The sequence below is a fragment of the Malus sylvestris genome, chromosome 16 (assembly GCF_916048215.2).
Source record: "Malus sylvestris chromosome 16, drMalSylv7.2, whole genome shotgun sequence".
Classification (NCBI taxonomy): Eukaryota; Viridiplantae; Streptophyta; class Magnoliopsida; order Rosales; family Rosaceae; genus Malus; species Malus sylvestris.
Window position 1 is genome coordinate 34,978,259 of NC_062275.1, and position 12,590 is coordinate 34,990,848.

Below are 12,590 nucleotides of genomic sequence, written 5' to 3' on the forward strand. Positions count from 1 at the left end.
AACCCCTCAATTGTCATATGTGTTCATAGAATGTAGACTGATTGGTATGTTTAAATACGTGTATTACCCTGATTCTATCTTAGTTATTAATCATTATCAGACTAAAATCTCTACTCAAGCTTGTAAAGAAGGTTGAGTTTAAATTGATTTTCCTAATTTGAAAAAAACTTTACCCAGATGCCTCAAATAATAGGAATCATACAAAAACCAAGCATGGTTAGTAGTACATGAAATTGTGGGTTCGCTGATTAAATTAAAAATATTAGAAAATTTTTTAGATACGAAAAAACACAAATACACTTTGAAAAGTCACTTACTCAATGTCCCAAGATAAAGATCCTTATTTCCAGCAACCCTTCCAAACCTAGCTAGCCATCTTCCATGTTGATGACGTTAGCTACACAGAGAAAATACAAAACAATGAGATTTCAAAGATTTTAATTTGATATATATATATATATATATATATTATTTCTCATCGATATTTGATCTAAATTATTATATAAAATTATAAATAGCTAATAAGACCTTGGAATTCTTCTGTGCATTGAGGCCCCTCTTGAGAATCCACTGGTTTTCTTGAAAGGACAACATTATGTTAGTAATTGTTAGCATTTAAATGCATTTATATATATAACTCTACGGAATGCATGATTTTAATTTGATATATATATTATTTCTCATCGATATTTGATCTAAATTATTATATAAAATTATGAATAGCAAATAAGATCTTGGAATTCTTCTATGCATTGAAGCCCCTCTTGAGAATCCACTGGTTTTCTTGAAAACACAGCATTATGTTAGTAATTGTTAGCATTTAAATGCATTTGTATATATAACTCTACGGAATGCATGATTAATAGCATGAACTAAGCAAAGATCTGCCTTAGTAAATGAGCAACATATTTTTGTCTGGTCATATTCTTCATGTCCTGTAGTTCTTGTTTTATAATTTTCCAACTGATAAATTAAGCATCCCCAAAGTTGCATTTTTAATAACCAATATATATATATGGATTGAAACAAAAAAATGCAATGCAAAAACAGAATGACTACTGGGAAGTTAATGCAACTAGATGGTTCCCAATACTTGACTGCTGCTAGATCATAAGCGTTTGCATCTTTTTACTCCATATCATAACCTCCTATAATGCAAATCTTGGAATGATTAGATCAACAAAAACATGATGGTTTGATAGTTAAAATGGTCAGCCAAATTATATGTGAAGAAACGCTTACCCAAGTAAACTGAAGATTCATCATTTGGTTGTAATTCCCTAGCCAATCAAGGAAAAACCAAAAGTTAAAAATTAAAATCAGCATATAGATGGAAAATAGTCAGACAAAAGCATAATTTGACTGGAAAAAAATGCACATTTCTTGTAATTAAAAACGTTGTGTTTTCTTGACAAACCTTGCCTTCCCTTCCTGCTTTGCCCTTCTTTGTTGCAACTATTGTCCTACAGATGCGCTTCGTATAGACCGGTCCATCAGTGCCTGACCAACACAAATGCATCAAGAAATAAAATAAAAATCTGCATCTAGGCAACTGTTCTTTATGCTTTCATACAACAAAAATGTTGAATCAATTATGAATAAACAATTGCAATCATAGCTCATCAATCTTTCACCAAGAAACAACAAAAAAGCATACTTTTGAATATGCATGTCCCAATAAATTTATTGTCATCCCAATGTCAAGCTCTGGCCACCGAACTTTTGACAATTTCCTCCATGCAGTATTGAAATTCCAACTCCTGCAACAAAATGCAAGTACTTTCATCATTCTTCCAATTCCTTTCTACATTTAACCAAACAAACAAACACTTTGTACTTGTCCAACCAATCTATTATAAACTCCTTCAATGACAAAACATTGATTTCATGAAAAAATTAAAAATTCCTACTTTTAAATTTGCTCCAGAGGCATACCTTTGAAGATTGATGTGATGACTTAATGAGGGCTATCCTATATGGGTTAATATATTGAGTGTTGAATTTTTGAATTATATCTTCTTTGTATTACAAAGAATGTCATTCGGGTTACAAGGGATGAGGGGATTTTTAAGGAGGTGTGCAGCACTCATACTTTCACCCATACTTTCAAAGTCTTAAACTAATCCCCTTAAAGTAATGACAGCAGCATCCAATACACTCTATTGACAGCACTCATACTTAGCAGCAATGACAGCACCCGTACTTAGCAGTACTCACAGCACCCGTACTTAGCAGTACTCACAGCACCCATACTTCCATTATTGAGAAAGAAGAAAGTTGAAAGTATAGTCAAATATATTAAAACGTTTAACTTTTCGTTGCTGTAATTCTGTTTTTTAGTCATGTTGAATAGCAGCTTCTTCTATATTTGGCTTCTCTGAATGTTTTAAGGTTGCAAGAATCCCATTTGATAATCATAATTGCCCCCCAATCGAACTGATAGAATCTTTCTGTCGAAGTGCTCATTCATGGTTAAAGAAGGGCATTGTAAAGCTGGTATGGTAAGGACAGGAGTAATGATTTGTACCTAAGGTGCAGAGTAATCGCTAGTGTTAATCAGCCCTTTAAGGAGTTGAAGACCTTTAATTATAGAGGAATGTAGAAATTGGGATTAAAATTCAATTTCTCTGTGCACATGACAGTTTAGAGATTAAAATTATACACACTTTCTAGCCCTAAATTTTCCTGGGAAACAAACGGAAAGTGAAAGAAGTCATACCTAGTCCGCGAGAGCAGACGCAATCGGCAAGTTTGCCGGATCATTAACAGTGCAAAACTGTGCCTGCAAACTGGGTTTTAGTATATGTATCATATATATGGGGTAATTTTTATTAAACTAGTGTCAATATCTAGATGGAATTAAGCCAATCAGTACTTATATTTAAATCATGTTTCCCAACAGCACGGTAATTCATGAACTTGGTTCATGTAGAGTCTGGAACTCATACCTGTTCATGAAGAAGTATATGCTTGTATTATTGTATATACTGACGATCAGTCATTGGACGGGTATCCTTGCGTCAAGGCCCATATGAATTGGTTTGATTGTAGATGATATGAAAATATATCTCTACATATGCATTACTTTACTTGTTAAAACGACACCGTTTTGTTAGAGAAAAAAAATATTCCAAAAGAGCCGTTATAACTTCCTTTTAAAATTTCGACTGTTATGTTTCTGGGCACTCGTTTTAACTTCTTCTTGGCTTTACTAGATGTTGTGGCGATTGAGAAATCCTTGATTCTCTTAACTTTTGATCATCACGATCAATATTTTCTTCTAAATCTCAAATCTGCACTGAAGGCATGTCTGTTGAGATTGATTGTTAAAATTTAAAATCAACGTATGATTGATGGAAAAGATTAGTGATTGACAGCAAGATTGAGAGGCTTTAATACTTATCATTTATCATGGCTATATTTGAAACGTTGCTGAATCAAATTGCTCTTTTCAAACTGATATTTGAGTTTGTGCGTTGAATAATTGCTTCCGCTGCTATAACATAATATACATGTTGTTGGTTTTACTAATTTGGTTATGCAGAAATTGTAGGCATGTTATGGGTGACTTTAAATTCGCTATTTTGAACATGAACCCCTATTTATGATTCCTTGTGAATTGTTTATTCTATGGTTGCCTTGTTCTGTAAGATCAAGGCTAAGTATATGATTAAATTGATTAATATTAGGAATAAAGTGTTGGAAATGTGCCCTAAAGCCAATCATATGATGATACTTTACGGACATTTTACATGTTAAACTAATCTAGTTTAACTATAAAGGGCAAAGATTATTGTTTGAGCCGTCTCATATAAATGTTATATGCTTAAACGATAAAGTCCAAGGAATATGTGATTGGAAGAATGTAATCTAATGAAGTTAGATTCATGAGACCATTCTTTCGTAGACACATCCTAAATGTTCCTGATCATAGGATTGCCAATTGGGCATTGACAGTCCGTCAAGATCGGTACGTGCTATGTCTTCTCTCAGGGAGAGTGACTAGTCTCGAGTCATTGGTGTGTGTGACATCAAGACAAGTACGTAGGTGCTCAGTAGAGAATGAGTTCACTGAACGTGATCAACGAAGAGTTCTCATACTCATGTCACATGAGAACTCATGTTTGGGATAATGCAAATTAGTCCTTTGACCTGAGGCATCACAGTTGTCTTGTGGTTAAGTCCTTGATCTTTGATTATGTCAAAGTCACCCTATCGGGGTGTCCACGGCATCGTTGGGGTTAAGCCACTTAGTCATGGAGGCAAGTGAATGTGCAACAAGGGATCTCTAACCTTCAAACCGTTTGAGGGAGAATACTCTATGATATGATTTAGAATCTCTGGCCAGAGTATGAATGAGATTTAGAAAAGTCGTTCTAAATCACATTCAAGGCAATCATATAAGCACACGAATCACATTGGATAGTAGACATGAATAAATAAACTATCAAACCAAACAATGTGGTCAAGAGTATTGTATTAGAGAAAGACCGTATTGCATTTGTAATCCCAAACTGAATAGGTTTTCTCTACCTCTTCTGATTAGCTTGGGTAACCATGATATGCTGCAAGGTGTCACTCATGGTTTGTGGAAGCCCTAAACGTGTATAATCACTAAAGGGAGAATTGAAAGTAAGTTTCAATTCACAATCGATTTGAAATGGTTTTAATCGCCCACTGCCTCGCTAAAAGGAACCTAATGGATCGCACACCATAAGAGGTGGAGATTGGAGATTAAACGGAGATGAGTAAGAATGATTAAATGGTTTAATCATTTATTTATGGCAAGGATTAATTAATATGTTAATTAATCAAACGAATAAGTTCGTTAAAAGACCTCGGGATAGTTTTGGACGTTTAGGCCCAATGGGCTTCGAACGTCAAGCCCATTGACTTAGGTTGTATGACAACTTAATGAATAAAGATTCACAAGGGCATAATAGCCCAATAATATCCCAATGGCCGGCCATGATGTTTAGGGTAGTGAACTTGGACTTATTTACAAGTTTGCCACTCAAATGAATAAAGGTATAAATATGACTTTATAGCTAAAATTCATTAAGGGTTTGTTTTAGAGAAAATTGGTGAGAACTTGTCTCTCCATTTTCTCTCTAAAGAGGCCGGCCACCTTGGGGGGTGCATCTTGCAATCCCACTACTCCAAGGTCACTCATTTCTTCTCCAATCTCTCCTTGGTGAAGAGACTTAGAGGTTCTCAATTTTGGGAACTTGGAGAAACCTATTCATCCATCCAAATCCATAGATTTTAGATGCAAGGAATGAAGGCCCTCTCTTTGGGTGATTAGCCTTTGCTTATGCAAAGAGGAATCTACAAAGGTATAAATTTCAACTCACTATGTTTTGAGTTGAGTTTTGGTTCACCAATCTACTAGGCTTTGAATTTCTTGGTTAATGTTTTGTTTTTAAGTGCATGCTAGCATGATTCCGCCTTTAATTGTTAATTGCCTGCTTATTGATGTTGCTTAAATGAACATGTTTTCACAAAATATTCCTTCAAGTGGTATCAGAGCCTAGGTCTAGTAGTTGGTGAATCCTTTTGGGTTTTGTAGTTCATAGTTTGTGATTTAAAAGTTGTAATATGTTACAAGCTTTATTCTTGTTTCTTTGAATGTAAATTTTGTTGGAAAATTTGCCATCTCAAATGTTGAAGATGTAGTTCATATGAGCATGAATATTGGAGCTAAAATTTGGTGCCATGACTTTCGGGATTTTCGGCCAAATCCAAAGGGTGGATTTTTGGGTTCTTGTTTGACTTGTTAAAAGTGTTTTAAGGTGACTTTTGGAACCCCTATGTACCCTAGTTTGGTTAGATGTTATTTCCCTAAAGTTTGAATGGTTTTGGAATGTTTTTGGGTGAAAAAAGTTCATGGAAAAATTTTGGGTTTTTCATGAATGTTCTTCATTGTTCTTGACATTTTTGCCAAGAACAAAAATGTTTGTGTTTTGATTCAAAGTTTTGGTTAATTTCATAAAGTCTTTGTTTTGTGTTGGTTGATGTGAATTTTCTATCACCAAAACATTTTTTTTTGAAAGGTGATAGAAATTGTGATGGGTGTGTAAGACTTACACACCTTACACACCACATGCATGGTTTTATGATTCACAACAACCAAATTCCACTTGCAAGGCTTTATGAAATTGTTGATCTCCACTCCCTTTCCCTCTCTAAAAACCGGCCCTCCCTCAAGTGGGAGTACTTTTGGGGCTTTTATGCAATTACATAAAGTTTTAATACTTTTGTGTATTTGCACTTTGGCCCAAAAGTTTACGTTTTTACGTTTAGGTCCAAAAACGCTAAAGGACAAATTGTTTTGATCCTTTAATGAAGTTTTTGCATTGATTAAATTTTGGGTTCTAATGTAATTACATGAAGTAGTGGACTTTTGTGTCTTTACAAAGTGACCCCAAAAGTTTTGCAATATAGCCCAAAAGTTGAGGTTAATTGCTTTATAGCCCAAATAAGTTGTGGTTATTGCGTGATGGCCCAAATTAGGTTGAGAACAAAATTGTTTTGTCTCTTTAAATGAGAATTGGATTTTCATTTTGTTTAGCTCCATTTAAATCAATTTTATGGATACAAAAACCAAATGAAAATGTTGCATTCAATTTAATTAGTTAAAGTGTTAATTAATTAAAGGGTGATTATGAACCTAAGCCTAATATAATTGAGCTATGTGATAGGCCGTTTCAAATTTGTTTGAACCATGGGAATGTGTAGATTAATTTTGGTTGTAATTTGATTTGATCAAATGTTGTAAAAGGGCTTAAGCTCTTCTTTACTTTAAAGTAATTTGTTTTATGCAAATGTTGTAATGAGCATAAGCTCACCTTTACTTTGAAGTACTTCTTTCTTGCTTTATTTGATATGCATGAAAATGAAGTAGTTGGGTCCAACGCCCCTAAGACAACACGCCTTAATGTGATTAAACGCGTAACTAAAATCAATCACCATCCCTAGACCGAGATTCAACACAAGGCTCGTGTTGAATCTAAACAAAGGTTCATAGTCATCCTAAGGCCCTAAGGCAACTATATAGTCCATCAAATGAATGCAAAGGTTATGTTAGTAGTATCATATACTCTTGCTTTAAAAACCGTTTTATAAGCATAGTGGGAGTATTATATACAACTAAAACAATCATATGGACCAATAGTTGTAATAGGACCAAAATAGTTTTAATAGAGATTAAAATATATATGTATATGTGATGAGACCTAAAACCCTCAACCAAACCATTATTAAGTTGATAAGCGTGAGAGTGCTTAGAACACTCTTTCGTAGGCCTTCCACCGTGGTGGGATCCAATCGTTTATGACTTGTACACCGGCTTCACCCTATCATGGGGGAGTACAAAGTGCATGCTTATACTCAGGAGGAATCCATACACATATGATGAGGTGAGTGTAGGCAACGAGGATGGCCGACATCGTATCATCGTGAGGCTATTCTTGAACCCCTTCACGCACTAAGCATGGTGGGAATGACTTAACTAAGTGCAATGGAGCCAACATCATATCATTGTGAGGTGACATTCTCTAGAGGCCAAATAAGATGGGTACTTGCATTTGTTGCAAATGAGTAAGTGTACTCTCTCATTATTATTGTTGCTAGCCAAACATCGTATCATCGTGAGGTGGGCTTGGTAATAGTGAGCCTCTCATAACCTACTAGGAGTTTCATCCAAAACTCTCGAATTCCAATGAGGGATATGGAATTTGCCAAAAATAGTGGGTGGTGCTATTTGATTTAAAGACCCGAATCAAATGGCTTAAAATCAATCAATTTATATTCGTTATGTATTTGTTTACCAATATATTTGCAAACGCTATCCAACACTTGACAAATAAAAACCGAATGTTTTAGTTTCCGGACTTGGTACCACAATCCCAAAGAATGTCTTAAAAAGGATTGCATATGTACCTAAGTAGTCTCATCCTCACAATCTTCCTAATGATAATGTATCATTGGAAGAACATGTTAGAAAAGTCTATCATGAAGAGAACAACACAAACAACCAATGCTTATTCCTTCGTTATATGAACAAAGGAACTTACGAAGATTAGCATAAAGAAAAGGACACTTTTAGTGTTATTAGTTCTTCACTTACAAATCGTTGTATGAAGAAATAATGAGTTGTTTTGAACAACCCTTAGTCAATGCAAACACTTAGTGCTTGTTTCTTTGTTAAATGAACAAAGAACTTAAGAAGAAAGCACAAAGGCATGGACACTTAATGTGCCATGATTCTTCACTTACAAATTGTTGTATGAAGAAATGAGAGTTGCTTTGAACAACTCTTGAAAGTTTGTAATTATGTTTAGAACATAATGGTTGGTTGACAAAAATAGTGCATCAACATGGACTTATGATGATTTTGAATCATTGAGTGTTGAAGTGTTAGAACACTTCTAGAGACGGGAACTAGGCAAGGACTTCACCTTTGTGTCCCTATCCTAATCGTTCACTAAGTTTATTGTAAACTATGTAGTGTACAATAAACACATGCTCTCCAAAATGTTTGATGTGTATAACACAATTGAAATAAGTTTCAAGAGAGATAGTGGGAGTTTAGGGACCTTGACTATGGTAGTCAAAGGAGAAGTCAAATGAAGAAAGCAAAATAACTCCAAGGGAACAAACTTTCTTTATGAAAGGATGGACATTGGAAGGGGTATTTGCAAGAAATGTCTTGCAAGTGTCAAGAACACACCTTTCGAAGGTGTTGTAAATTGTTCTTGAATAGTTCAAAATAGTTGGTTCTTCTACTTGAATGTTTGATTCCGTATTAGTAACTATGTTTTACAATCGTTGTAAAAGTGTGGCTAATAAGAAGTAGAAGATTAATGAGAGAAGAGAAAGTACTTCACATTCGGAAAGTGAATAAAATATAGATTTCTGCGAAAGCAGATGGTACTTACTTCCTCATATGAACTACCAAAGAAATTGGAAAAACCAAAGATTGTCTTTACATTCCAATTTTAAGGAATTTAATTCCGTCACTATAGTAGAGATGGATGAATGTTTTGTTTGACAAAACATTGTTCTTTATTAATCAATGATTGGATTATAGTAATCTAATTGATTGTCTCTATAGTAGAGATGATATGGTAGTGTTAACTGTTTAGAATACAACGATGCTTAAAACCCAAAAGGTTGCAAGGTAGTGACTAATCCCAACTAAAGTTGTGATACCTCTAAAAACATAAATTACAAGTTAGTCATAGATGGATACTTAGGATCGTTAGATCCGGATCCAATGCCTTCTTGTTAAAATTGTATAGAGGCAAAATGTTTGAATCTTCATTCTTTTGAAAAAAAAAATAAAATAAAGAATCACAAAGTTGTTGAGGTTAATTCACTTAGATGTTAGTGGCATTTGTCCACAACATAATACTACTCATGTTGTATGACATTCACCGAAGATCACCCTCGGTTGGACTATAGTTTATTTTAAATAAACACAAGTCCGAATACTTTGCAAAAGGTTTCAAAGAATTCAAGAAATGTAAGTTGATGAGTAAGACGTCTAAAGTATTTACATCCTTAGATTTGATCCAAGGAATGGTAACACTTTAGAATAGTTTTCTTGAAAGATATCAAGGAAAGAAGCATCATAAGATAATAGATTTCTCCATTAGGAGAAGAACGAACTATGAATAAGATTTAGTTCGTTGGATATTATCAATTACCCATATATAGGATATATATGCTTCTAAGACAATATGATTGTCAATTAGAAGATCTTCAAAATTTTTCATGACTCCATAAGATGTAGTTGGAAAGAAAGACAAATCTTAAGCATGTTAAGATTTGGGGTTGTGTGCTAATAAGCAATATTTGTTTGATAACAATCTTGTGGGATATCCTTAAATTAACTTTTGGATATCACTTCTATAAACCAACTAACAAATGTTGTTTTGTTGGGTAGTTCATTGTAATCCTACAATGTGATTTGCCTAAGAGCAAATGAACGAGAGATAAAACTCAAAAGAATAGGTTCTTTGAGAGACAAGAAAGTAATCAACAAATATAAACAACCTAGTTCCTATATCAAAAGCTCCAAGGTAGTCGATAAGGATTTATAAACCGTCTCAGTTAAATGGTTTGAACTTTAGGACTATGTCATAGAGTTGCACCTCTTAATTCGAAAGAAATAAGAATGAAAATCCTTATGACTACATTGAGTGTATATATGATATATACTCAAGGAAATGGTAAAGTACCATTTAACCCGAAATAATGAAACCTTCATAAGCTAATTGGTAGCTTAAGGTGACTACAATCAAAGAGAATGGTTGACTTTGTAGGAACCATTTTTGACGTAGTCTTAGTTTCAATTAATTCGAAGATTGCTAGCTACAACTAAATGGTGATTCAATGTTTGGACATAATATAGGTTTCCGAAACCATTATTAAGATAGTCTTGATAATATATGTCTAAAACTATGAATCACAAGACATGTAAGTTGTAGAGATCCATCCATCATGGATCTTAGCAAGCTAGTGGGAGCTATAAGCGTCTTATGAGAGAAAGGTCAAATCGTTTGCTTTCTCATAAAGATGTAAATGAATCTTTTGTTTACTAGGTTTACAAAAGATTAGTGGGAGTTAATCATATTCCTAAATTTATATATATATATATATATATATATATATATATATATATGTGATATATATGAATGTATATATGATATATTAATTTTGGAAATGAAAAGAATATTTCTTCGTTAAAGTTATGACTTTAAACATTATATGAAGATAGAATGTATATGGGAGACATAGTCTATATACATGGGATGGAAATCTATATTGATAGATTTTAGGATATAATTTGATTATATAAATCCCTAATAATAGACAAAAGATGCTAGGAAGTTTCTCATATGATGATAAACTTTAATCAGAAGAACAACTCTAGTGAGACTAGGAGGTAGCTCTTCTCAAAGGGAACGTACCCTTTGACTCCCAAAGAAATAATGCGTAAATAGAATCCTTTATGCATACGCACAAAGGTGATTTATGTATTTCATATTGTATGAAAAACATTGATATGAGTTGTACCTAGAACGGTACAAGATGATATCAGTGCAAGCCCAGGATCAGAACCATGGCAACTGTCAAGTGAGTCCTTAAGTATTTAAGAAATACTAAAGGATAAATTCCTCAAAGATCGAGGAAGAATTAGAGTAACGTAATGGAAGCGTAAATGTATTAGATTATGAATCTAATCCATCATTGGATGTTTCTTCATTATGAATGAAGAGATAAACAGATATCTCTTTATTATGACTAAAGAGATATTTGGATGGAAACATTAAAGTAATGACTTTAGTGTGTTCCATTATGAATGCAAAATATATTGCCATATAGAAGTTTGCAACAATGTTGTTTGGATGGGAAAGTTCATTTAGTGAACTCTCTATTCGGTTCTAACCAGAAAGTGTATCTAGTGTACTGACACTATGACACTAATGGGGCGATAGCTCAAGCCTGGGAATCAAGGTCTCATCAAGATCCGAACTCATATGAGAGACTGAACCACATGATTGAGAATCATGTATAATGGTGACGTCGTTATTCTCAAGGTTGCTTCTATGGATAACATATAGATATCCATTGCCTAGGCCTACTATTCAGCCATTTATGAAATGACTACAAAAGAGGTATCATCACTGATGACTAAGCTGATTGGCTCTAGTGCAAGTGGGAGATTGTTGGAAATGTGCCCTAAAGCCAATCATATGATGATACTTTACGGACATTTTACATGTTAAACTAATCTAGTTTAACTATAAAGGGCAAAGATTATTGTTTGAGCCGTCTCATATAAATGTTATATGCTTAAACGATAAAGTCCAAGGAATATGTGATTGGAAGAATGTAATCTAATGAAGTTAGATTCATGAGACCATTCTTTCGTAGACACATCCTAAATGTTCCTGATCATAGGATTGCCAATTGGGCATTGACAGTCCGTCAAGATCGGTACGTGCTATGTCTTCTCTCAGGGAGAGTGACTAGTCTCGAGTCATTGGTGTGTGTGACATCAAGACAAGTACGTAGGTGCTCAGTAGAGAATGAGTTCACTGAACGTGATCAACGAAGAGTTCTCATACTCATGTCACATGAGAACTCATGTTTGGGATAATGCAAATTAGTCCTTTGACCTGAGGCATCACAGTTGTCTTGTGGTTAAGTCCTTGATCTTTGATTATGTCAAAGTCACCCTATCGGGGTGTCCACGGCATCGTTGGGGTTAAGCCACTTAGTCATGGAGGCAAGTGAATGTGCAACAAGGGATCTCTAACCTTCAAACCGTTTGAGGGAGAATACTCTATGATATGATTTAGAATCTCTGGCCAGAGTATGAATGAGATTTAGAAAAGTCGTTCTAAATCACATTCAAGGCAATCATATAAGCACACGAATCACATTGGATAGTAGACATGAATAAATAAACTATCAAACCAAACAATGTGGTCAAGAGTATTGTATTAGAGAAAGACCGTATTGCATTTGTAATCCCAAACTGAATAGGTTTTCTCTACCTCTTCTGATTAGCTTGGGTA

General features: G+C 34.2%; 2 long non-coding RNA genes across 2 annotated transcripts; both read right to left on the bottom strand.

Moving 5' to 3' along the window:
- Positions 1 to 317: 317 nt before the first annotated feature.
- LOC126608207 (uncharacterized) lies at positions 318 to 1,330 on the bottom strand. The gene is made up of 3 exons (XR_007617788.1): positions 1,243 to 1,330; positions 529 to 570; positions 318 to 397 (listed from the first exon to the last, which is right to left on the bottom strand). It is a non-coding gene; the product is annotated as an uncharacterized LOC126608207 (long non-coding RNA).
- Positions 1,331 to 1,543: 213 nt separating this feature from the next.
- On the bottom strand, positions 1,544 to 1,945 carry LOC126608206 (uncharacterized). The gene is made up of 2 exons (XR_007617787.1): positions 1,911 to 1,945; positions 1,544 to 1,760 (listed from the first exon to the last, which is right to left on the bottom strand). It is a non-coding gene; the product is annotated as an uncharacterized LOC126608206 (long non-coding RNA).
- Positions 1,946 to 12,590: the final 10,645 nt, after the last annotated feature.